Here is a 23,846-nt window from a genome sequence, read left to right on the forward strand (position 1 = left end):
AGGACCCTGAGATCATGACCTGAGCCAAAGGCAGCGGCTTAACCCACTGAGCCACCCAGGCACCCCAGGGTCCTGGGATTGCGCCCCACATCGGGCTCCCTACTTGGTGGGCCTGTTTCTCCTTCTCCCTCTGCCTGCTGCTCCCCCTGCTATATGCTCTCTCTCTCTCTCTCTGTGCATCAAAAAATAAAATCTTTGAAAAAAAAAAAAACTTCCTTTAAACGTTTGTTACGGTGTCAAGGAAAGCATAAAACATTCAACGTGCAGGGCTGTAAAATGAGAAATACATATGTACAATAAAGGTTTGCATGGTAAAAGCCAAATTTTATAGACAAAAAATAAGGTGAGCTTCGGAGGGTCTGCAAATCCCAGCAATGTGAATCAGGCCCCCTGACAGTGCAGTTTGCCACAGCCCCCTTCGCTTTCTGAAAACTGTGTTTTCCAGGTTAACAATACTACACAGAAACAGGGTTTTGTTCTGGATAGACACGTGAATGGGGGCACTGATGCATGCTACAAATCAAGGTGTTTTGCCCAACGAGGCCCTTTCCTGGCTTGAAGCACACTTGCCTACAAAGCTTTGATCATACCCGGTGTTCAATGCCAGCTCATCCCATGACTCCCTCATGATGAGGCACAGAGTTTCAGGTCCCCTGTGGACCATCACTGCCAGCGCCCAAGGCAAGAACTCCATGCCCTTAAAATATGTTTAAGAAAATTTCTGGATGGTTCAGTGGGAGGGTGGCAGCCTCCGTGTCAGTACAGAATGAGCCCTCCTGCTCAAGGAGATGGTCAAGGTGGGTAGTTACTTGCTGGCGATGCTCCATGTACCTGAAATCCAAGGAGTCTCTGGTTCAAGCTCTCAAAACTTTTTTTTTGGTGGTGGGGGATGTTCCTTTGCACTTGCATTTTGCAAAGTGCAAACTCACTTGCAATTGCAAACTCTACAAAAACAGAGCTAAGAGCACTGTCACACAGAATCAGACATTTAGATTGGGAAGGAATCTGAATTGCTATTAGTCCAAACTCCTTTCTAGTAAAGCAGGGACTAACACTGTTCTAAGCTCCAAAACTTTGATTCAGCTTAGATTAAAGCCATAATTAAATATATGCCTCAAAGTCAATGGTATTCATCATACACAACGGTGAGAAGCTGAGAGCTTTTCCTCTTAGACAAGGATGCCCACTTTCACTTTTATTCAATATAGTACTAGAAACCCTACCCACAGCAATTAGGTAAGATAATGAAATGAATGATATTCAAATGAGAAGGCAAGAAGTAACACTGCCTCTATATTTGCAGTCTGCTTCTCCCTCTCTCTCTGTTGCTCCCCTTTGCTTGTTTGTTATAAGCTCTCTCTCTTTCTGTGTCAAAATAGATACGTAAAATCTTAAAAAAAAAAAAAAAAAAGGAAGGAAATCTTGAAAGTTTTCATCACAAGAAAAAATATTGTAAGCGTGTAAGGAGATGGATGTTAACCAAACTTGTGGTGATCATTTCACAATACAGACATATACCAAATCTTTACGTTGCACGCCTTAGTACAGTGCTCTATGTCAATTATATCTCAATAAAACTGGAAAGCAAAGAAAATGGGATATAACTTGATGTCGAGGAAACAAAAATGTGCAGTGTTAATAAAATAATCCAAAGGGGAAAAAAAGCCCATGTGGAAGCAGCATACCACAGAAGACTGAGTTTCCAGCAGCCTGGGTCCCCAAATCTCTATATGGAGCAGAGGTCCCACCTCATGGACCCCCACCTCAATACCACTGTCTTGGAGCCAAGTTGGACTGCTTTTACATAGGAAAAATAATCCATTGTGCCAAGCCATTGCAATTTAGGAATTTGCTACAGCAGCTTAACATAAATCCTAATACTTCTCTGTATATACAGGCTTTTGATAAGTACTAAGCAAAATAATATATATAAAACACCAAGTCATAATAGCTCAAAAAATGCTTAATTTCTTTTTGCTTTGGAGCAAGAGTTTTCTAGGAATACTCACATGCACAGATTGGGGCTAGCCCCATAAACTTATTACCAAGCAACATTTTCAGGAGAGTTCTGGTTATTTGCATCTTTAAATCACTCTGTCATTGGGAATATGGTACTTACCTTGAAACCTAACTTGAAGCTGAGAGAGGCAGAGACCTTGAAACAAAGATGTCACTTGGTAGATGGTAGGCCCTTTCAAGTCTTCCAGAGGGGGTCATGCTTACCTGTAAACCACTAGGCATTCTTAAAACAAAAACAAAAACAAAACAAAAAAACGAGGTCAGTGGTACTTAATGAGAAACGTGGGGGAAGAAGCTGTTCACACCCGTGCTTCTGAGAATGCCAGGCACTGAGGTGGCCACAGTCTTTGTTTACACATCAGTTTCCACAAACTTAAGCTAAATGAATGAATACTTATTCTGTATTGTCCTCATAAAATTGAGTTTCTAACTTGAGATTCTGAGTGTGTCTACTAAAAAGAGCAAAGAGCTATCCTATAATAGTCATCTTCCAAGGTTATCCACTGGCCACTATTCATCGGTGACTGTCGCACTATCAGTTGAGTGTTGCTGGACGTCATAATGGTAGGAACGTTTGCTGCAGACGGTGGTTCCACTGACAGTGTTGTGGGCCCTGTTGGCTACAGAAGATCGGCTCTGCCCACCAACTCTGTGATAACTAACCCCAGACCGCCGAATCACTGACCTTATTATAACGTGCTTAACCAGATTAAGACTGATGCTTCCTCAGGGGCGCCTGGGTGGCTCAGTGGTTTAAGCCTCTGCCTTCAGCTCAGGTCATGATCTCAGGGTCCTGGGATCAAGTCCCACATCGGGCTCTCTGCTTGGCAAGGAGCCTGCTTCCCCCTCTCTCTCTGCCTGCCTCTCTGCCTACTTGTGATCTCTCTCTGTCTATCAAATAAATAAATAAAAATCTTTAAAAAAAAAAAAAAAAAAAAAAGACTGATGCTTCCTCTTCTGAAATTAGCAACACACCTGAAAGTCTTCTATAAGCAAAAGAAATCATTCTAACTGGTTACTTTAAAAACACGGTGCAAAATCTTGTTCTTCCCAGAGGTCTGTCCTTGTCTTTTCACTGAGGTATAATTTCCATATAACATTATATTAGTTTCAGACACAAGATGGAATGATTTGGTATTTGTACATATTACAAAAGGATCACCACAATAAGTCTAGTTAACGTTCCTCACCATAGTTAACATTCACCATCACACATAGTTACAATTATTTTCTTATATGAGAACTTTTAAGACCCACTCTAAGCATCTCCATGACTTAATGATTTTATAACCATAAGTTTGTACCTTTTCACCCCCTTCACCCTTTTTGCCCATCCCCACCTGGCAACCATTTATCTGTTTCTCCATATCTATGATCTCATTTTTTTTTTTATTTTAAGATTCCACATATAAGTGAGATCATAGTGTCTTCTATAATCTCCCTAGCAGGTGATGATCAAAACTTTGGGTCTTTAGCAGTTTCCTCTAATGCCCTTAGGAGGCTGACCAAACCCTGCCCATGGCCTCCAAGGCCCCAGTGTTAGTCCAGGTGTACCTCAGCCCCACACATAGCCCTCCAGTCATCCTAGCCATCTCTTAGCCCCACAAAAGTACCTTGCTCTGGGGGCCCTAGTGTCTGTGTCCACATATGTCCTCCAATTACCCAATTAGGAGGAAAGTCAGCTTGGCAAATGCTTGGAGTGCCAATCCATGAGGGGCTCCAACACCCCTCCCCGCAAGAAGGAGCCAGAGATAATTAGAAAACTATACCTTTCTGGAGCTATTTGGGGCAGGGGAGGAAGGTGGGACCCCCAAGGGGCATGCTGGAGCTAGGACGCAAGCCATAAGACTATCTCTTCTGGAGGACTCTGGTGAGCTCAGGCACGCAGATAAGTTTAAAGCCAGGTAAAGTTTAAAGTTTAAAGGATGAAGGCCGTCTGGGTGACCCACTGGTTAAGTGTCTGACTCTTGGTCTCGGCTTGGTCATGATCTCAGGGTTGTGAGATCAAGCCCTGTGTCAGACTCCCTATTCAGCATGGAGTCTGCTTGAAGATTCACTCTCTCTCCCCCTCCTCACGTGTGTGTGTGTGTGTGTGTGTGTGTGTGTGTGTACTTTCTCTCTCTCTCTTTCAAATAAATAAATGTATTTTTTAAGATTTTTTTTATTTATTTATTTGACAGACAGAGATCACAAGCAGGCAGAGAAGCAGGCAGAGAGGGATGGGGGAAGCAGGCTTCCTGCTGAGCAGAGAGCCCGATGTGGGGTTCGATCCCAGGACCCTGGGATCATGACCTGAGCCAAAGGCGGAGGCTTTAACCCACTGAGCCACCCAGGCACCCCTAAATAAATACATCTTAAAAAAAAAAAAAGCCAAGTGTGAAAAGCTAGGGAGAGCCGAGCATGAGGGTGTAGTGGTTCTAGAGCATATCTACAAATCTTCTGTCCCATCTCCCATCAAGAGGGGGTTCTGGGTCCCCTGAGTAGGCCTCAGGACTACCTTAATATAATGGGACAGAAATGATGCTGTGTGACCTCAGAGACCATGAGATTCTACCTGGCTTGGTCTTTCTTAGGTCTCTTGCTTTGGAGCCCTGAAGTGATCACACTAGAAATCCCGCATGAGAGGCCACCCAGAGACAGGGATGCCCAAGCAGCTCCAACTGTCCGAGGCTTCCCAGCCCAGGCTTCAGACATGTGAATGAGGGAACATTTGGGTGATTCCAGACTGGCCAGTGCCTGAATAACTGTGTGGGACCCAAGTGATAAATAAGAGTAGGCCCTGTCCACCTCCAGATCACAAGGATAACAGTAAAATGACGGTGGTTTTAAGTCACCAAGTTCGGGAATGACTTGTTACACAGCAGTAGTGAAAGCTTGAGACTTTGTCAGTCTTGCTCCTAACTCTTCTGTTCTCAGTACCAAGAACAGTACTTGGCCCAGACCAGGTGATCAGTCAAGGTTTGTTGGATGACTGAATGAACGGACAGATGAATGCATGAATGAATAGGGAGAGGCTCACCACACCCACCAGCAACTCATCCTTTCTGACTTCCCCAGCAGGCACGTTGCCATCTCTCTTCTGTCCCAGGGGAAACAGAGGCAGAAGAAAAATTATTAAATTTCCTTACTACTTACAGCCCACTGACAAGTCCTTGAAACAGGCAGAATGACATTCTTCTAGGGACTCAACTGCCTTGATGCTGACACTTTGCTAAGGGCAACAGGCAATCCTAACCCACCATCTTTCCTCTCCCCACACTGCCCCAGGATTCTGTAAGCCCACTTTAACATATAAAAATTCTTTCGGAATCTTCATCTCTATTCCCCAAGATACATGTTGGCAACCACACCCCAAGTATATGACCTCCTAAGGTCCTGGAAACCTTGCCTCCAAAGTCCTTTGAGATTGATGCTATCCCTAAACCCCTCCAAACTTGAAAGTATATAATGGGCCATTCCTCATGTCCCCAGTGCTGCTCTTTCTGCCACATGTCCTGTCCCTAAGCTTTAATAAAATCACCTTTTTGCACCAAAGACATCTCAAGAATTCTTTCATGGCCATTGGCTTTGAACTCTAATGTTCTTTCCTACACCACCTCTACCTTTCCCACCTAGCTAACTCATGACTGGCCCTCCGATCCCAGCTCCAAGATCCTTTTCTCAGGGAGCTGCCCTTGAACTCCCGTCTAGTGTCAGACTCCTGTCTGACACTTTCAAGTCACCCTGTCCTCCTTCATGACACGTCTTAGGGCTATCCTTACATAATCAAATAATCGTGCTGAAATTCTGGCTGTCTCCTGTGACTGACTGTAAGCAACGGGGTCTGTTCACAAGCCTGTCTCTAGTGCTGGACAAAGCCTGGCCCAGAGCTGGCTGACTAGGTATCAGAACATTTCTGAAGACTGGTAGCGTACAGCTCAGCTGTTTTTATTCACAAGACTTCTGACACCAAAAGTGTAGTGTTTTTTCCTCAAGCCAACCAATTTTTCAACTCTGTGGACACCAGCTGGGTGTCCTACAATTCAATTCAATTCCAGCACTGACTACTCTGAGTTAGTATCAGACTACACGGGCATAAGGGCTCAGTCCCAAAGACTGCCCCTACTTGAGTTGTCAGTTACCAGCACCAGGTCCCCAAATTACCCACTTTTGTCAGACCTGGTTACAAAGACGGGGAGGGAGGTGTTCCTCGAAAAACGTGTACCCCTTTCTGCTTTGATAATTTGCTCCAACAGCTCACAAAACTGGAAAACACTTTACTTGCTGTTACTGTAGATTTATTATAAAGGCTAAAACTCAGGAACAGCCCAATGGAAGGAATGCATCGGGCAAGGGCATAGGGTTTCCATGCTCTCTCCAGGCATGCTGCCTTCCTAGCACCCTGACATGCTGCCAGTCTGAAAGCCCTCTGAACCTGAACCCCTGTTGTTCAGAGCCCCCCCCCTTTTTTTTAAGGTTCCAGACTGAGTCACAAGTGACCCTTGTTGACTGATTTCAACCTCTGGCCTCTCTCCCCTCCCTGGAAGTCAGAGGGTGGGGCTGAACGTCCAATCCTCCAACCGTGCTCTGGCCTTTCAGGCAACCAGCAGCCATCCGGAAGCCACTTACCCCCACCCCACAGTATTACCATATGAAAGACGTTCTTCACACTCTGGAGTTTGCCAGGGTGTTAGGAGCTGTGTACCAGGAACTGGGGAAAAACAACCGAATATTTACTTTTTATGATACTCTCCTGTTTTTAGGTGGTGCTTATTTTCACTCTTCTCATTAATATTGCGCTAGAATTGGCCTCTAACTGCTAGCCCACCCTCTACCAAGCTGTCCAAACCCACTCAAACCCTGGTCATTCTCACCACACACACTCCAGGAAACCAAGAAGTTGAACATTTTCTTCAGGTTTACTGGGTAGTCTGGGGAAGAGGTGGAACCTGAAGCCAACTCTCCAGACTCCCAGTTCCACACGGTGTCCTTCACACCACACTGCCTCCTGGATATTCTCCCCGCTGTGGAAAACTCTGGGGGAATCATAACCTGTCCCTCCAAACAACGACAAACAAGCCCGTGCACTTTCCACAATGGAACACGTGAAGCAGGCGAAGCTTCTTCATATTTAACATACAGGCTTCAGTGTCTCTACAGAACAAGAGCCTACGCTGATATTTACCTCCGCACCTCCTCAAACACCTAAGGGATGAGCTCCTCAGCAAACATCTAATTCGGATTTTAATTTGGTTCTTTTATTGGACAGACCTCTGCACAAGGTGTTGTTCTGCTTTCCTTTCTTTTCCATTACTTGTCATTCCCCAGGTCAGTGGAGATTTAAGGACATAAATAAATGAAGATAAAGAATATTTCAGGTGGGCGCACCTGGGTGCCTCAGTTGGTTAAGCATCTGCTTTTGGCTCAGGTCATCATCCTGGAGTCCAGGGATCGAGTCTCCCGCATTGCCCCATATCGGGCTCCTTGCTCAGCGGGGAGTCCGCTTCTTCTTCTACCCCTCACCCCACTCGTGCTCTCTCTCAAATAAATAAGTAAAATGCTAAAAAAAAAAAAAAAAAAAAAATTCTCCAGGTGATCTGCAATAGTTCAGTAAGATAGAACTCCTGAAACTGAGCTTTTAAAGACAATGCAATGACCCAGAAAAAAAAATGTGAACATTTTAATGTGACTTAATGTGAAAAACTAAAAAAAGATACAGAGCGCCATGCATGCAATGACTCTAAAATTTTATTTAAATGTGTGTGTATACATATATATATATATATATATATATTCTTGGAAAAGCTGGATGGAAAGAAATACAAATTTAAAAATGACATGGCATGTCTCACCATTTCGATTGGCAAAAAAAAAATTAATTAACTAATACTCTTTACCCCAGGAATTTGTATTCTGGGTCTCTAGTCTCAAAAAACGCTCGTTCACGGGTGCAAAGTGGCAAAAGGAATAAATATAAATGTCTGAAAACCGAAATGTTCGCCCATAGGGCAATGGTTGGAAAATTATAGTTTTTCATACAATGGAACATGATTCTGCCTTTAAAAAGGAAGAGGGGACACTTGGCCGGGTCAGTCAGGAGAGCATGCGAATTTTGATCTCAGGGTTGTGAGTTTGAGCCCCATATTGGGTATAAAAGATTGTTTAAAATTAGAATGCTTAAAAAACAAACAAGGGAAAGAAAAAAGAAAGGAAGGGAGGAAGAAAGAGAAAGAGGTAGACAGGCTTAGCTGTGGATGTGGACAAATCTCCAGATTCTACGAGTTAAAAATGAATGTGACAGCGTGTGAGAGGCGGTGTCACAGATCCAGTGCATATGTGCTATGTAGGTAAGACATCTACACAGCTCAGCATATACAAGGAAATCTGAAGAGAATACGTAAACTCACAGAATAAAGCCTGGAAGGAGACAGCCTCTATTGAGAGCCACATGGAGTCTCTCATGTCAAGCAGTTATGCAAACAGTTTCGGAGATACCCCTGGGACTTACGTCAGCTGACACCCCAGAACCGATCACTGACAGAACCAGAGGGGGTTCTGCAGAGACCCAAAACTGATTAAAGCCCTTTAGAAAGGGGAGGATTTGGGCAGCAAACTGTCAGACTTCAAACACAACCCTTTCATGTCTGACCGCTTAAAAAAGGCAACTGCTGAGAAGGCTCTGCGGATGGATCTCTAACCAGACCCCAGATCCTTCACTGCTCAGACATCAGAAGCAGCGAGCGCCAAGGGCTGACCAGACCAGCCCTGGGCCTTATCTCAGCCGTGCGCCCTCAGACTGACATCGTGGTTGGTTCCTCAACGTCCTGCACCCCTCTGTTAGCTTGTTCGCTGTGTGGCGTGTCTTCTGTCCTGTCTTGTGTATGTGTAGGAAGACAAGTTTAATCACACGGGGACCCGCAACAGAGTCTGGAATCGTGAACCTGCGATTTGTGATTTAACCTTCATCACTGAATAAAGCGGACACTGTGAAAAGACACGACTCATGTGTGCGCCTTCACTGTGTGCTCATGACAGCCTCTAAATTAACAGTGGTCAGCTCAACTGCGGACTTTTCAAAATTTACTCATACATTTAATGCTTTGTTTTTACAATGTATTATGTACAAATAACAAAAACGATTAATAATGACAGCAGGAAATGTGATGTTGTTAAGTCAAAAAAGCAAGCTATAGGGGTGCCTAGGTGGCTCAGTGGGTTGAGCCTCTGCCTTCAACTCAGGTCATAATCTCGGGGTCCCGGGATCGAGCCCCCTGTTGGGGCTCTCTGCTCCACAGGAAGCCTGCATCCCTCCCACTCCCCCACCCCCACGCCCCCTGCCTGCTTCTGTCTACTTGCGATCTCTCTTTCTCTGTCAAATAAATAAAATCCTTTAAAAAATAAATAAATAAAGCAAGCTACAGCAGCTTTTTACAGCTTTTTACAAATACAGCACCTACAGTTTGAGCTCAGTTATGTTATAAACAATATATATTACAAAACTGGACCGCGTGGTTTGAAACAGGGCTGGAAGTGGGACTTTTTACTGTTACACTCTTTAGAATTTTGAACCTATTGCTATTTTTAGAAATCACTAAAAGAGACAATTTTTAAAGGAACGCCAGAAAGAGAAAAATAGACCCTTAATGTTATGAGTGGTTATGGCTGGGATTACAAGTACTCTTTTCTTTGAAACAAACTGTAAGGATGAAAGTATGGTTTACAATTCTTTAAGTAGGTGGTGAGATACTGCAAGACTTCTCTCATTTATAGTTTTCTGTATTTTCCAAACTTTCTTAAACATTTGCTACTTTCAATATTAGAAAAAAAGGAAGCTGCAGAACTTATTTATTTTTTAGGGGCGCCTGGGTAGCTCAGCCTTCAGCTCGGGTCATGGTCTCAGGGTCCTGGGATTGAGCCCTGCATTGGGCTCTCTGCTTAGCGGCCAGCCTGCTCCACACCCCCACCCTCCCACCCCCACCATGTGCTGCTCTGCCTATTCATGATCTCTCTCTCTCTGTCAAATAAATAAATAAAATCTTTGAAAAAATAGTAATAACAAATTATTTTTTAAACAACATAGTTGATGGGGCGTCCGGGTGGCTCAGTCAGCTAAGTGTCTGCCTTCAGCTCAGGTCATGATCTCAGAGTCTTGGGATCTGGACACCCCCCTGGTTGGGCTCTCTGCTCAGCAGGGAGTCTGCTTCTCCTTCTGCCTCTGCCCCTCTCCCGCTTCGTGCTCTCCATCTTGCATGGCAGGCCCGCTCGCACGTTCTCTCTCAAATAAATAAAATCTTTAAAAACAAAAAACTAAAAAACAAAACCAAAAACCCAACAGTGCAGTGAAGCAAGAAGTCACAAGACTTCTTGGGTATGCAATAAATTATAAAGAGACTAGTGGTTTTGAAAGAGCACCTCCTTTCAAAACTAATGCAACACTAAACCTGATGTGTAAGAAGATAAAATCAGAGTTCATCAGGAGGGGTGGGGTGTCCCACTCAGCAGAAGCTTCATCTCAGGCCCAGAAACCAGGACTCTGGGAAGGTGATTAGGAAACACATTGTATAGACAGATGGAAGCTGCAGGAGCCCGGGAAGAGGGCAGGGTGCTAGCTGGTCATTGGGGGGCTTCAAGGAAGAGGCAGAAACTGCTAAAGCTACAAGGGCAGGATGGACGTCTGTTGGCATGCTTGATGTGAGCTGGCATTTCAGAGAGGATAAACCATGTACACAGTAATACCTGGGTGGAGCAGAGTACACACCTCCACTGCTGACGGGTGACAGGTTTTATGCAGTCACTCATCAGGGAAGAGGGTGGAGAGTGACTGGGTCCAGACTAGGCTCCTGTAGGAGGAAGGAGCCACAGAAGGTTCCTGAATACATGCATGACAGGATGAAGGCATCAACCTAAAAACATCACTCTTGAGCGGCTGACAGATACACTCCTGCATATTCATCCCAGCTTCGAGTTTACAGCAAGGCCCTGACAGCCAAGAAGGCAGACAACCTTGTGGGCCTTAGCATTTGGGGGCTCGCGGCTCATTGCCATACGAATGCTAGCTTTTACCAAGCTTCTGCTGTCATTTGGTCAGAATGTCAGCCAGACAGGCTGTGGGCCCTCCTCCAGGGTTATCCTGGAAGCCACCCACATTTCAGTGGCAAGGGGCTGGGACCCCGAAGTCACAGCTCATGGTGCCTTCTGGGGACTGAGATCCAGGCCTTTTCTTCCACCACTTACCAGCAGTGGCACCTGAGGCAGCTTACTTCATCTCTCTGAGCCAGTTTCCTCACCTGTGAATTTGGTGATTCGATCGTTCATTCAACAAACATTTCCTGAGCATCTGCTATACGCCAAGCACAGTTCTTGAAGCTTGGGATCAGCAGTGACCAAATCAGTCCAAAATTCTTCCCTCGTGGAGCTTATTTTCTTGTGGAATGTAAAATTACCTATTTCATGGGGGTTGTGGAAAGGATTAGGTACTCCATGGAAAGCATTTAGGGTATTAGGGATTCTGTATCTGATTCCAAAGTGTGTATGGGTTTTTGCCCCACACCACCCAGCAGTTCTCCGACAGCGACTGGCTGTCCCAGATCAACTCAATCCCACCTCACCTAGCTGGAGATAGCATCAGATTCCACAGGTTAAGGGCTCAGTCCCACAAAACTGACTCCCCATCCCCCCAGCCCCCACCACTTCAGAGGCCACCTGAAAATCCAGCTTGTGACCTGTGCTTCTGACCAACTGGCAGACTGGAGGTTCCAACGACCCCCCCTTGGGTTTGATTAATTTGCTAGGGTGGCCTGCGGGACTCAGAGAAACATTTGACTCACTAGATCAAGACTAGCCAGATGGGAGAGGTGTGCATGGCAAGACATGCACGTGGGAAAGGTCACCTAGCTTTCATGTCCTCTCCCAGGGTGCCGGTTGGCCCTGGAAACTCTTGGAACCCATCCTTTAGTGTTTTCATGGAGACTTCATTACATAGGCATGACTGATTGAATCGTTGGCCACTGACAACTGATTTGACCTCCAATCCCCCTCGGTCCAGGAAGGTCTGGGGTGGGGCCTAAGAGTTCCAAGGGTTCTCCAGGCAACCAGCCCTACACTTAGGTTACCTGGGGGCTTTCAAAAACATCACCTCGTTAGCATAACAAAAGACACCTTAGGTCCAATTTTAGGAAATTCTAAAGGTTTCAGGGGCTCTGTGTCAGAAACAGGGATGAACACGTCTCTATTTCTTATTACAAATCACATCACAGGTTGTAAGGATCCTCCTTTTTCCATTTTGTTATTATGCACATTCCCTACAGCCCTTAGCACCAAGAAGGCATGCAGTAAACACCAGGTACTGGTCTGAGTTTCCTTCTATGGACTGACATTTCCTTTCCCGGAGACAAGGAGACAAAGTGCCATCCATTCAGCCCTGGGTCCATTCAGCCCTGGACTTTGAGGAGCATGAAGGTTCCTCTCTGCATCTCACCCCCAGCACTGTCAATTCCACCTAACAAAGAGGCTGGGTATGGAGAGAGAAGGAAACCACCCTGGGGCCATTCGTCTCCATGAAGGCAGCTGACAGCTCTGCTAAACCCTGGCACAGCCCTCATCTCCTCAGGGAGCTGAGCACACCCGCTGACCGTGAGAGTGGGGCCCCTCCCCAGGCAGTGCTCACATCTTCCTTGCCTGCACGGAAACCCCTCATGGACTGCATTGACAGTCACGGGCCCACAGAGATGACCTGGCCCCTCCCAACAGGCCAGCCCACAGTAAGGCCAAACCTCACTTGGTGGGTTTCAGTCTGCCCTCGGGGTTGGAAACAGGCACAACCAGGCCAGATTCTGAGCCAGGTGGCCAGAAGTGTTGGACTGAGTTGAAAGGAGAGGACAAAAATTGTAAACCAACTTTTAGAACCTCATCCTCGGAGCTCTAAGAAAGGGCTTCATCAAAGACCTAGCTGGCACATATCTTGATATGTAATGACAATTTCAACTTTCCCCACCAACTACATGCTGGTGATCTGCGCCAGTCTCTATAGCCTGAGTAATTCCTGGGCAAAGGACCAGACAGGAATTGGAAACAGAGGGACGAAGCAGAAGAGGGGATGGTACAAGTAATGGGCCCATATCCTACTCAACCTCCAACAGCAAACCCGGCAGGGCAGAGGCTGGGACGGCCTGGGCGGCCAGGCCCTCCTCAGATTCCTACCCACCTTCCCCAGAGCCTCATTCCTTCCTACCGCCCAGATCCCAAGCTCCCCTGGGGGTAGGACCTTATCTCTTTTGTTCACTACTGTATTAAGTAAGCAAATGATCACACTGCCCTACCCGAAGTGTGACACACTGAACCTCCTCACCGGTCCCTCTGAAGCCCCACATGCCCCCTCTCATAACTCAGTGTCTGTGCCCATTTCATTCTCTCTGCCCAGGTACCTTCTTGACCTGCTTAATTCCTGCTCATCCTTTTTGTTTTGCTTTTTTAAAAATTTTATTTATCTGAGAGAGGGAGACGGAGAGCAGAATCAGGGGAGAAGCAGGCTCCCTGCTAAGCAGGGAGCCCGATGCAGGACTTGATCCCAGGACGCTGGGACCATGACCTGAGTCGAAGGTAGACACCTAACCACCTGAGTCCCCCAGGCATCCCATCTCCTGCTCATCCTTAAATTCAGCTCAAAAGCCAGCTCCTCCAGGAAGCTCTCCCTGACCCCAATGCTAGGTGAGGCTCCCCCACTGTATTGGTCAACCAGAGTCTTCTCATAGTATTCACTGACACATAGGCTCCTGTCAACTTCCCTGCCTATCTAACTCCAAGGCTAGGTGGACACAGAGCTGAGTAAACAGGAGGTGCTCAGCAGGCAGTAAGTTTGTGTGGGAAGAAAGGAAGGGAGGGAGGAAAGAAGGGAATCAAGAAAGAAGCTGTGGAAGGAGAGGCACCTGTCACAGAAACCTACAACAAACCAAACAAGAACGCTAAAACCCATTAGATTAACGGATCATTCATTAATGTTGATGGTGATAAAAAGAGAAGGAAGTGGTTGGAAAAATACATCTCAGATCACTGGAGTGGGAAGCAGAGGTCTCTCTCTCCGCATCCTCTTCTCCCTTTCAGAAGTGGGCTCTTGCGGGGGCTGAAGAGGAAGAAAAACTGGGGCGCCTGGGTGGCTCAGTGGGTTAGGCCGCTGCCTTCGGCTCAGGTCATGATCTCAGGGTCCTGGGATCGAGTCCCGCATCGGGCTCTCTGCTCGGCAGGAGCCTGCTTCCCTTCCTCTCTCTCTCTGCCTGCCTCTCTGCCTACTGTGATCTCTCTCTGTCAAATAAATAAATAAAATCTTAAAAAAAAAAAAAAAAAAAAAGAGGAAGAAAAACTTTGGAAGGCTAGGTGAGTGGGGGCATTTGAAAGGCTCATAGGCCAGGAGCTCTCAGAGGCTCAGAGCTCCTCTGGCCTAGGGGTGTTGAGGGCCATTTCTTCTGGGGGTAATCTTCAACTGCTGAGGGGGGATCAATTATGGCTCATTCCTATAAAGCTGCTAAGAACATGCCCTGGGTCAAGAAAGAGGGATAATGAGGACCTGCTACTGCCCTGCTGGCCCAGTTCCCAAAGGTAGGAACAGAAGCAGGGATTTAAGACAGATGATCCAGAAAGAAAAGACTATTTTTGGCTGGAGCCTTCTTAGCACAGTATTTCCTTGTAAGACAGACACCCCCAGTTGTCCCACAATATTCATTCCTTCTTCCTTCCTAGGAGAGCTCTGATTTTGGAGAGGGGTAGGGAGGGGGATAGTGTGGCAGAGATTGCCAGCTAATTGTGAAACCTAACGCCTCTCCCTGGACTAAGTTCCCCAGCCTCTCTTGCAGGAGGTGTGACCATGTGTCTAAGCATACGCCACCCTGCCACCCCCATGGAAAATCAGTGGAATTAATTCACCACCTCCAAGCCTGGCCCATAAAATTCTCCCCCACACCATCTTCCATCCTCCTTTCTCTTGATTAATGTAAGCAAGCATGGCCATCTTAAGATCCTGGGTCCCTTCATCACCTCTCGGAGAATTAGGAACAGCCCTTTTGGATTTTGTGTGAGCGAAAAGTAAATGTCTGCCCTGTTTGAGTTATTAAGCCTATCTGGGTAGTTTGTTTAGCAGTGAGCCCACATAACTCTTATCAGGATTGTGCCCTGCCAGATACTCCCATGGCCCTTTAAATTGGGAGTGGTCTGCTAGGCGTTTTGGGGAAAACGTATGCTTTCCTGGGGCGCCTGGGTAACTCAGTCGGCTAAGCATCTGCCTTCGGCTCAGGTCATGATCCCAGGGTCCTGGGATCGAGCCTCACATCAGGGTCTCTACTTGTGGGAAGCCTGCTTCTCTCTCTCCTCCCAGCTCTGCTCTCTCTCTCAGATAAATGAAAAAATCTTTAAAAAAATAAAATAAAAAAGAAAAGAAAATGTCTGCTTTCCTGATAAAAGGTACCCATGCTGCTGGCGCCTCCTTCCTGCTGCAGTCATCTTGTCACCATAAAGGAAAGGCCAAGAAAAGAACAGAAGTATCGGTCCAGACAGACAACAGCTGTTGAAACTAATGCTAGCAACCACCTACCTTCAGACATCTTGTTACAGGAGAAAAAGAAATCATTATTTGCTTAAGCCACTGAAGTAGGGCTTTCTGTTACTTGTAGTCAAAAGCCCAACTGACTGCTTTGCAACCAACCAGGCATTCATTTGCCCAGTCTTTACCTATGCATATTTCTTGCCAGTCCTTGTGCTAAGTGGTGAAGAGTCAGAGACAAGCTGGATGAGGCCACTGGGCCTCCAGGAGCCGCTAGGCAAGCCAGGGAGACAGGCCCATGAGCAGACAATCCGCATGCAGCAGGCACAGATGCTATCATGGCACACGGTGCCCCAGGGGAGTGTGAGCATGGGGGCAAGGAGTTCCCAACTCCCTTTCTGGCCTTCAGCACACAGAGGAAACACTCCTCAAGCTCAAAGGGAAGTAAAAAGAATGAGCTAGGCTCAGCCAAGCCAACGGCAATTACTTACTGTATGTTGAGTGGTTAAACACCATCAATTAATGCAGCTGTTCCAAGATAATCAGCACTCATTAAAGCAAGATGCACAAGAGGAGAAAATAAAAAATCATATGCCACTAACTTAGAGAAGCTGTAAATGAGATGAACCAAGAACGAGGCAGCCTTGCCAACATCTTCCTGCTTGCTGGTGTTAGTCATCTCCGGAAATACACCTTCTTTCTCAAAAAAGACACAGTAATTTTTCACCTTGAAGACAGAGCCAAAACAAAATCTACTGTCCGTGCCATGACCTTCGACCAGAAATGTCCAAGCTTTGATTTCCAGGTCTGCGTTTCCATTAGGAACTGCGATGGAGACAGACAAATTGGCGACGAGATGACTTGATCTGGGAAATCAAGAGGCACCCATGATCTGAAAACTTAGAGCACTCTGTTTAACTTTGTTCTACCTACATACAAATAAATGGTTTTTTTAAAAAGGAATGATATTATTTGCCATGTCTTTATCTTCAAAGTATGGGGCAAGTATTTAAAAAAAAAAAATACAGCAGAACCTTATTTGCTTCAAATTCCAGTAGTTTAAAAATGAATAAAAATAAGCAGGCTCTTCATTAAGAGAGCTATCATGTTTCCAGTCTGCCTGCCAACTTATTAACAGAAGTGCTCCAGCCTAGAGCCAAGGGCATACCAATCACACTTAAACAGGGCAGAGAGGCGCTCGTGTCCCTAAGGCAGCAGCAATCCCAGGCTCTCTCATCCACGGCCCATGGCTAGAGTCCCTCGCTAGGCCTTGATGGCAGGGGCTGGAGGGCAGGCCTCCAGTGGGAGTTTCTTTGTAAGGCACACAGAGCAAGGGAGGACCTGCCTTCTCCAGGGCCAGTTATTAAACCCAAGCCTATCAACACAGTTTCCCAGAGATCTTCCATATGCAGATGGTTCTGGCTAGGGGAGACACAGGAAGCACAGGAGTCTGGTCTTCTGCCTCTGGCAAGTCCCCTACTCAACCTTGGGAACAGCTGTGCCAGTCCTCACTGAGAACTGGGTCCCTTATGGTATTATAGGCTCCCAGGGCTGCTGAAAGACCAGTCCAAAGCAGTGGCCAGGGCAGTGCGCTGTCCACTGGGTCTAGGAACACTGCTGGCAAAGCAGGTGTGCAAATACTGAGTTTATGGTCTCTTATCACACTTCCTACTAACAACTTGAGGCCAAGCGTTACGGTGAAAACATTAACAACCAGCGGGTGTCAGACACAGACCGATCTTTCTAGTCCCTACCCGAAACAGCTGGCAAGGCCAAGTCATACCAGTGTGTACCTGCTAAAGGTCATCAGCTCCTCCTCCTGCTGTGGTCAACCCTTTACAGGCCCACCCTAGGCTCTCATGACCGATAGGTGGCCAAGAGCCAGGTGAATGCATGGGAAACATCTCAACTACCCTTCATGTCCTTCACTGTGAAGTTAAGCATGGTGTCCTCTGTTCCAGAGGGACAGAGACTACGTGTGTCTTATCCATTCTCCGATCTATCAACTCAGTGCAGCTGGTTGGAACCAAAACCCTATTTTAAAGGAATGAATGAATAGTAGTAATAGCTAACTTTTTTTTTTTTTTTAAGATTTTATTTGTTTATTTGACAGACAGAGATCACAAATAGGCAGAGAGGCAGGCAGAGAGAGAGGAGGAAGCAGGCCTCCGGCTGAGCAGAGAGCCTGAAGCGGTGCTCGATCCCAGGACCTGGGATCATGACGTGAGCCGAAGGCAGAGGCTTTAACCCACTGAGCCACTCAGGCGCTCCAAGAGCTAACATTTTTAAAGCACACCATGTGCTAGGGCACCGTTCGAAGTCTTCATCATGGTATTTCACTTTAGCCTTACAATAACAGCATCTCAGTTTTCTTCATCATCATCATTATCATCATCATCTCAATTTTACAGATGAAGAAAATGAGGCACAGAGAGGTGAAGTAACTAGCCCAAGTGTACAGGACCAGTACTGGCAGATCCAGAATTCAAAGCCAGCCTGGCTTCAGAGCCTACACTCTTCACTACTGTACTCTGCTGAATATACAAACTCAGGTACTCTAGTATTAGAAAGTCATCGGCAGAGAACCTCTGAAACTCACAAACCCTGAGAAATCCTTCCAGATGGTTTCTGGTGGTGCTAATCATAGTTTTTGTGACCTGCAGAACATTTTAAAGAAGGCCTACTTTTACCTCTAAGCAAGAGACTACCTATAATTTTCAAATAACTACATAGCCACATTTGGTTATCAAGCAGCTGTAGCAGGAATATTGAGATTTACACAGTATTTCCCTGCTCAAGAGTTCTGAGTTCTAGAAGCCTTTGAAACCCCCCAGTGTTCCCCTGTTCCCACGATCCCAAACATGCTGGAAGGACTGAACAAGATCATGGACTCAGTTGCCCATTTATATGGTAAGGTACTGCACAAGCCTAATGTATAATCATATTAATATATTTCAACAAAATGAAAGATTAAAATTTCTATACTCGTTAGTTACTACTCACCAAAATTCTTTTTTAATTTTATTTATTTATTTGACAGACAGAGATCACAAGTAGGCAGGGAGGCAGGCAGAGAGAGGGGGAAGCAGGCTCCCTGCCCAGCAGAGAGCCCGATGTGGGGCTCATTCCCAGGACCCTGGGATCATGACCTGAGCGGAAGGCAGAGGCTTTAACCCACTGAGCCACCCAGGCACCCAATACTCACCAACGTTCTATACTTGCCTACATACTTCTATGGATGTTCCTATTTATATCTCTGCACATTTCAGTAACGATGTTCAAAACCCAATTTATTTTTTCATGAGAGTATGTCCCTGCATTATTATTTTTGAGCCTCCAGACATTTCTACGATAATAACGTTCTTCCACCTTAATCCACCTGCTTCTTTCACTTGAGAAGCATAGGAGTTAACAAGGCAGTAAATGTTCTATTCTAACTTCAGGTTCTTCTGTATTAGTTGACAAAATTAGCAAAGAAGAGCTTCATTTTATAATTTAAAAGCTCAAAATGATACGGCATATCTCTGAAGGCCTAATGTTGGGTATTGCATCCAAGAATGAGGTAGGTCTAGGAAAGTAAGCTGTGGTTTTGTTATTTGGGAAGACACATGTCTCCTCCTTCTAATTGAGGGGTAGGGCAGATAGTATTCAAACTATTTGTAAATTCGGTATAAATTATGACTCTAACCACAAATGAGCAGAGAGGAAGGGGCAGGCAGGGGAGAGTGTCAAGCCAGGTGCAATAATTTTCATCTTAGTTTGTTTTTTAAAGGTCTGGTTTCAATGCTGTGGATTACAGCTCTCTCTAAGGAAGTCAGTTATACACAGAGGCACAATGTGGTAAGCGCATGACAAAGGCTAGCCCATAATATGGAAACACGAATGTATGTGTACGTTGGGGAAGTGACTGGGCAAATAGAAACAGAATTTTCAAGTTCCTACAGATGTTTGAGTTCCCCAAATTCTCTCCCACCCCACAGGACCAGCACAGAGGCAGCTTCACTGTTGTGTGTGGTGTGTGGAAGAATGAGACTGGGGACCAGGGATTGGACAGAGGAGGGAGGGGGAGAGGAAGGGAGGGAGGCTACATGGATGACACCTCCTGCCCCCCAAAGAGCCCACAGTCAAGGCTGCCTCCTAGGTGCAGGAGCTATTCCACGAGGCCCCTCTAAGTCCATTTTTCAATCACTTTATCTTTTTAATCATTTATCTTCTTCCATACACCTAGGACTATTCCTTCCTTCGTTACTGATGCAGCGGTTCCTTTCCAAAAAACCGGGGTTTGTCCAACCAAGGCCCAAGAACATTCAGAGCAGCCTATTGGTTCTGGGGGTGGAGGCTAGCAGACCAGAAGTTGAACCTTGACCCTCCTGCCTTTCGAACTCAGGGCAGACTCTGCGATTCATCTCCTGGTTCCCAGGTGCCTCCTCGTGGCTGGCCTGCAGGATCTGCAAGGTGAAGGGGCTTCAGCAGGCCCTAACCCATCTGCCAGGCTGCCCAGCAGGTTCAAGAAGCGTCCCTGGAAGACTGCTTCTGTCAAAAGGCCCACCATCCTACCAGAAGGTAGCTATTGCCTCTTCTTCACCCCCTAAGTGTAGATGCAGAAACTCTGCTAGCTGCTTATCCTTTTCCACTCCCCAGTGCTCTCCCCCCAGCATCTCAGGTGTGAGGTGACTCCCCAGGGCCAGATCCCAGACCAACATCACTCAAGCCATTCCCAAAGGAGCACAACCCTCCCTCAAAAACTTATAAAAGTTCCAGACTCTATCACTTTGCTAAACCCAGCTCTCAGCTGTTCTTCAGGGCCTTCTAGAAACCAGAACAGTGAGCCCAGCAAACTATATTTCAGGTTACTGTTGGGGCTAGACTTCCTGTCTCAGTGACTCTGCTCCTAATGGTAACCCCTGTACCAGAATGTGGGCACATGTCCTTATCCACCAATCAGAAGCCTTGATGCAGGGCAAACCCTGGGGCTGAAGTCTACCCCTTCTGTTTTTCCAGGACCCTGGATAGTCTCCCCTCCTTTTCCCTCCCCACCTTGAGATAGCAGGCACCACCACCCCTTCCAGTCTCTCTTTCTCTGTCTCATTCACAAACTGCAGGCATTAATTAAACCTCTTCGAGAAAACAGATTTTCACCAGCTGCAGGAATTCTGGGTAAGAGCCAGATCCAGAGACAGAGAAAGTCTGTGTAAGAAAGATAAGACCATGACAACCCTGAACCTGTGGGCAGTGCAGGGAATCCCCACATCCAGGTAACATTCTGAATGCCAGCCCTTCCCAGATTCCTGGAAAAAGACAGCCCAGGGGACGGCTCCCTCAGCCTCTGCCTGTATTCTCCAGCGCTAGCCTTTGACAGGGGCAGAAAAGCCGGCCTTTGCTCGGTCTATCAGGGGGTCATAGCCACCTCCAACAGACAACCATCCTCATAAAACAGCAGCTTCCCTCCCCCACTGCAGAGCTGCAAACCATACTGCCAGAAATGTGTAAGAAGCCGCACTGCCCGCTCTCCGTGGGGAAGTGATTTGGCGCGGCCAGCAACCACCAGACTGAAGATGGTGGCATCTAAAGCAGCCAGTAGGGCTCCGCCAATGGCACTCCATCTACCTGAGTGCCTCTTCCCATAACAGAAAGGGATGAGGTTTCCTGGGGGTGGGGTGGGGGGCTGCAGCCACAGCTCAGGGCCCTATAGGTTAAGCCACGCAGGACTCATTCCCTCAGCCAAAAGCCTTACCTCCCTGGAGTGCCCGTCACTTCATCACCCCAGTTCTATGGTAAGGACAACCAATTTCCTTCATGGAAATTCTGGAGTCCCCACGGAGGTCAGAGACACAGCTATCAGAGCCTGACCCATAAACTGAGCTCTCTGCTCCAAATAAACATGAAAATAGTTTCTCTTAAAAAAAAAAAAAAAAAGAGTTTGCCTCCAGTGACATGTACTTTTAAAAAATTGATGAATTTAAGGATAATATTTTGAAAACTGCAGCACAATGGAAAACACAAGTTATGGACTCAGACTGGATTGAATAGGGGGATCCATTTCTTTCCTGGATAAACACTGAGGACCTCTCACTTACAGGGTGCCAGGCTGGGTGCTGACAGAGATGCATCCACCCTGAAGGCCCTCAAGGCTGGCAGGGCATCTCACCATCCAGCTGTATGGTGGGGACTAAGCAGACACTTGCAGCATTCGGTGGGTACTCAGAGGGAGCCCACTGAGCCCCTGTGTGACCTTGGGCTAATTACTTATTAATTCATTCTTCAAAGCTGAAAGAATATTGAACTAATTACCATTCGGGCCAATCAACAGGGAAAAAAAAATTACTGATCCCACAGTTACACAAAAGTTCAGAGGGTTGTGCTTCAAAGGCCAAGCTGCCCATCCTGTCCCCAGCGCCCCAAAGCATCCTCTCCAAGTAGGAGCGAGGATGGGCTGGCCAGCAGCTAATCCCTCAAAGAGAAGTCTCCGCTACATGTCCTTTTCCTGAAATAGACAATTAATTAATTTAAGCCAAGACTTAATGAAAGCCAGGAGAAGGGACGGGGCAGATCCAGGCACTGGCTTCTAGGCTGTAACGGATACATCTCCACCTCTCTCGAGGGAACATGAGGTTTTTCAAACCATCTGCTTTCAACTCTCTTCCCACAGATGTCCAGACTGAGTACCAGCACCTCTAAGGAGAAGGAGTTGCTGCCAAGCCCCGTTGGCAGTCACGTCACGTTTGTAAGGCTGAGCTGGGCACGGTCTGCTTTACTCTCGGGTTCAGCCAGGGGCCCTCCGCAAATACCAACAAATGTCCCCAAGTTGTGAAGCCCTCTTGGGGACCCCGGGGCCATCCACCCGACGCTTCCCCCATTCGCGCGGATCTAACTCCACATCTTTCCTGATTTTTACTTTTTGAAAGCTTACGAAGCATACTAGCCTTCCCAGGAAGGCACTAGCCACCCAGGCCGTGAGAGCCTCGCTGAGCGCCCAGCGGAGCGGGAAAATATGGCTCCACATCTTCGGCCCCGCTAATCCACAGGTACAACTTGAAACCAGGCTGTTGCCACAAAGAAAGCCACCAGCTCTAAGCCAATTCCATTGCTACGTGTGACAAAGCTGGCTTCTTCAGAACGTCGCGAAAGACTAGCAAAAGCAAAGCCGTGGGGTCTGAGTCACGCAGTCCCAACCCGAACACCCAGGCATGACCGCCCGCGCACGCACTGGCCGCTGGGCTGGGTGTTCGCACCCCCGCAGGCGCGCGGCGCAGGCAGCTGCGGGGGAAACCAGTCCCACCCCCAAGAAAGGCCGCGAAGTTGCCGCCGCCTTCTCACCTGGAGACCCGCAGGTTCAGGAGTGCCGCGGGGTCCCAGATCTTGGCAGCCCGAGTTCGGGGTGGAATTGGGCGCAGGGGTGTGGGCGCACGGCGGGAGCGGGTGGCAGGGGCGGGGACGCGGTGGAGGGCGGCGCAGGAGAGGCGCGGGGCTGGAGGAGGAGAAGCTCAAGGCAGCGGGGTTGGGGGAGGCGCCCGCCGGGAGGTAGGGGCGCAAGAGAGGGCGCCGGAATCGTCTGCAGAGTTGGAGGGTGCTGAGGCTTGGGGACAGGGGGCGGCGGAGCGGAGGGCTGGGTGGCTAGGGAAGAAAGCGCAAGTCGGGGGGCTGGGGTTTTGGGGTTTGGGGAGGGAGCTAGAACGGAGGGAGGGAACTCAGGCGCGGGCTTAAAACCCGGGGTTCGGAAGCCCGCCCCAGCACACCTCTCCCACCGGAGACTCTGCCCCATCGTCCCGGCCTCGGAGCGTCCCCAGGATCCCCTCGGGCTTTCAATCCCGGACCCCAGGACGCCTGTCCGCCTCGCGCCTCCACGCCGCTCGGCCGCAACGGCAACCAGCCCGGTCTCGGCCCGCTCCCACTCACCGTGCATAGTCCCGGCCCGGCTCCGGCCCCGGCTCCGCCGCTGCGCGCCGGGTCCAGCGCTGGCCGCCTGCTCAGCCGGGGGCAGAGGGAAAGCGAGGGGGGCGAGGGGAGGCGAGGGCTGCGCGCACCCACCGCCTGGCCGCTCCGCATGCCGCAGCGCCCCCTGCTGGCCCCGCCCCGCGCCGGGCTCGGCCCGCCCCGCGCCCGGCCCCCTCGAGCTCCGCCCCGGAGGCGGCGGTGCGGGGCGGTCCGCCCCAGGAGAAGGGCGCGGAAGGGTTTGCGGTGAGGGCGCTGGCCCGGGGAGGCCAAACAGTCCCCAGAGGCGGGACAGCCCGCAGAGTTCCCAGCGTGCGTAAGCCACGGCCACGGGCATCCTGAGGGTACCGGGACCGCGGCCACAGGAGCTCAGGGTTGCCGCGCGCCT

General features: G+C 48.0%; 1 protein-coding gene across 5 annotated transcripts in view; it reads right to left on the bottom strand.

The window, feature by feature from the left end:
- The window catches only part of PXYLP1 (2-phosphoxylose phosphatase 1), a 68,440-nt gene extending 44,857 nt beyond the window's left edge, over positions 1-23,583 (bottom strand). For 3 of the 5 annotated variants that reach the window (XM_059163929.1, XM_059163926.1, XM_059163927.1), the window contains exons 1-2: positions 23,423-23,583; positions 2,120-2,242 (exon numbers count right to left, since the gene is read on the bottom strand). The gene's annotated coding sequence lies outside the window, so the exon portion shown is untranslated. Of the gene's footprint in view, positions 1-2,119; positions 2,243-22,843; positions 22,999-23,422 lie in introns of those variants that run through there. The other 2 variants (XM_059163928.1, XM_059163930.1) reach the window with 2 other exon arrangements.
- Positions 23,584-23,846: the final 263 nt, after the last annotated feature.

The sequence above is a fragment of the Mustela lutreola genome, chromosome 2 (assembly GCF_030435805.1).
Source record: "Mustela lutreola isolate mMusLut2 chromosome 2, mMusLut2.pri, whole genome shotgun sequence".
NCBI classification, from domain to species: domain Eukaryota; kingdom Metazoa; phylum Chordata; class Mammalia; order Carnivora; family Mustelidae; genus Mustela; species Mustela lutreola.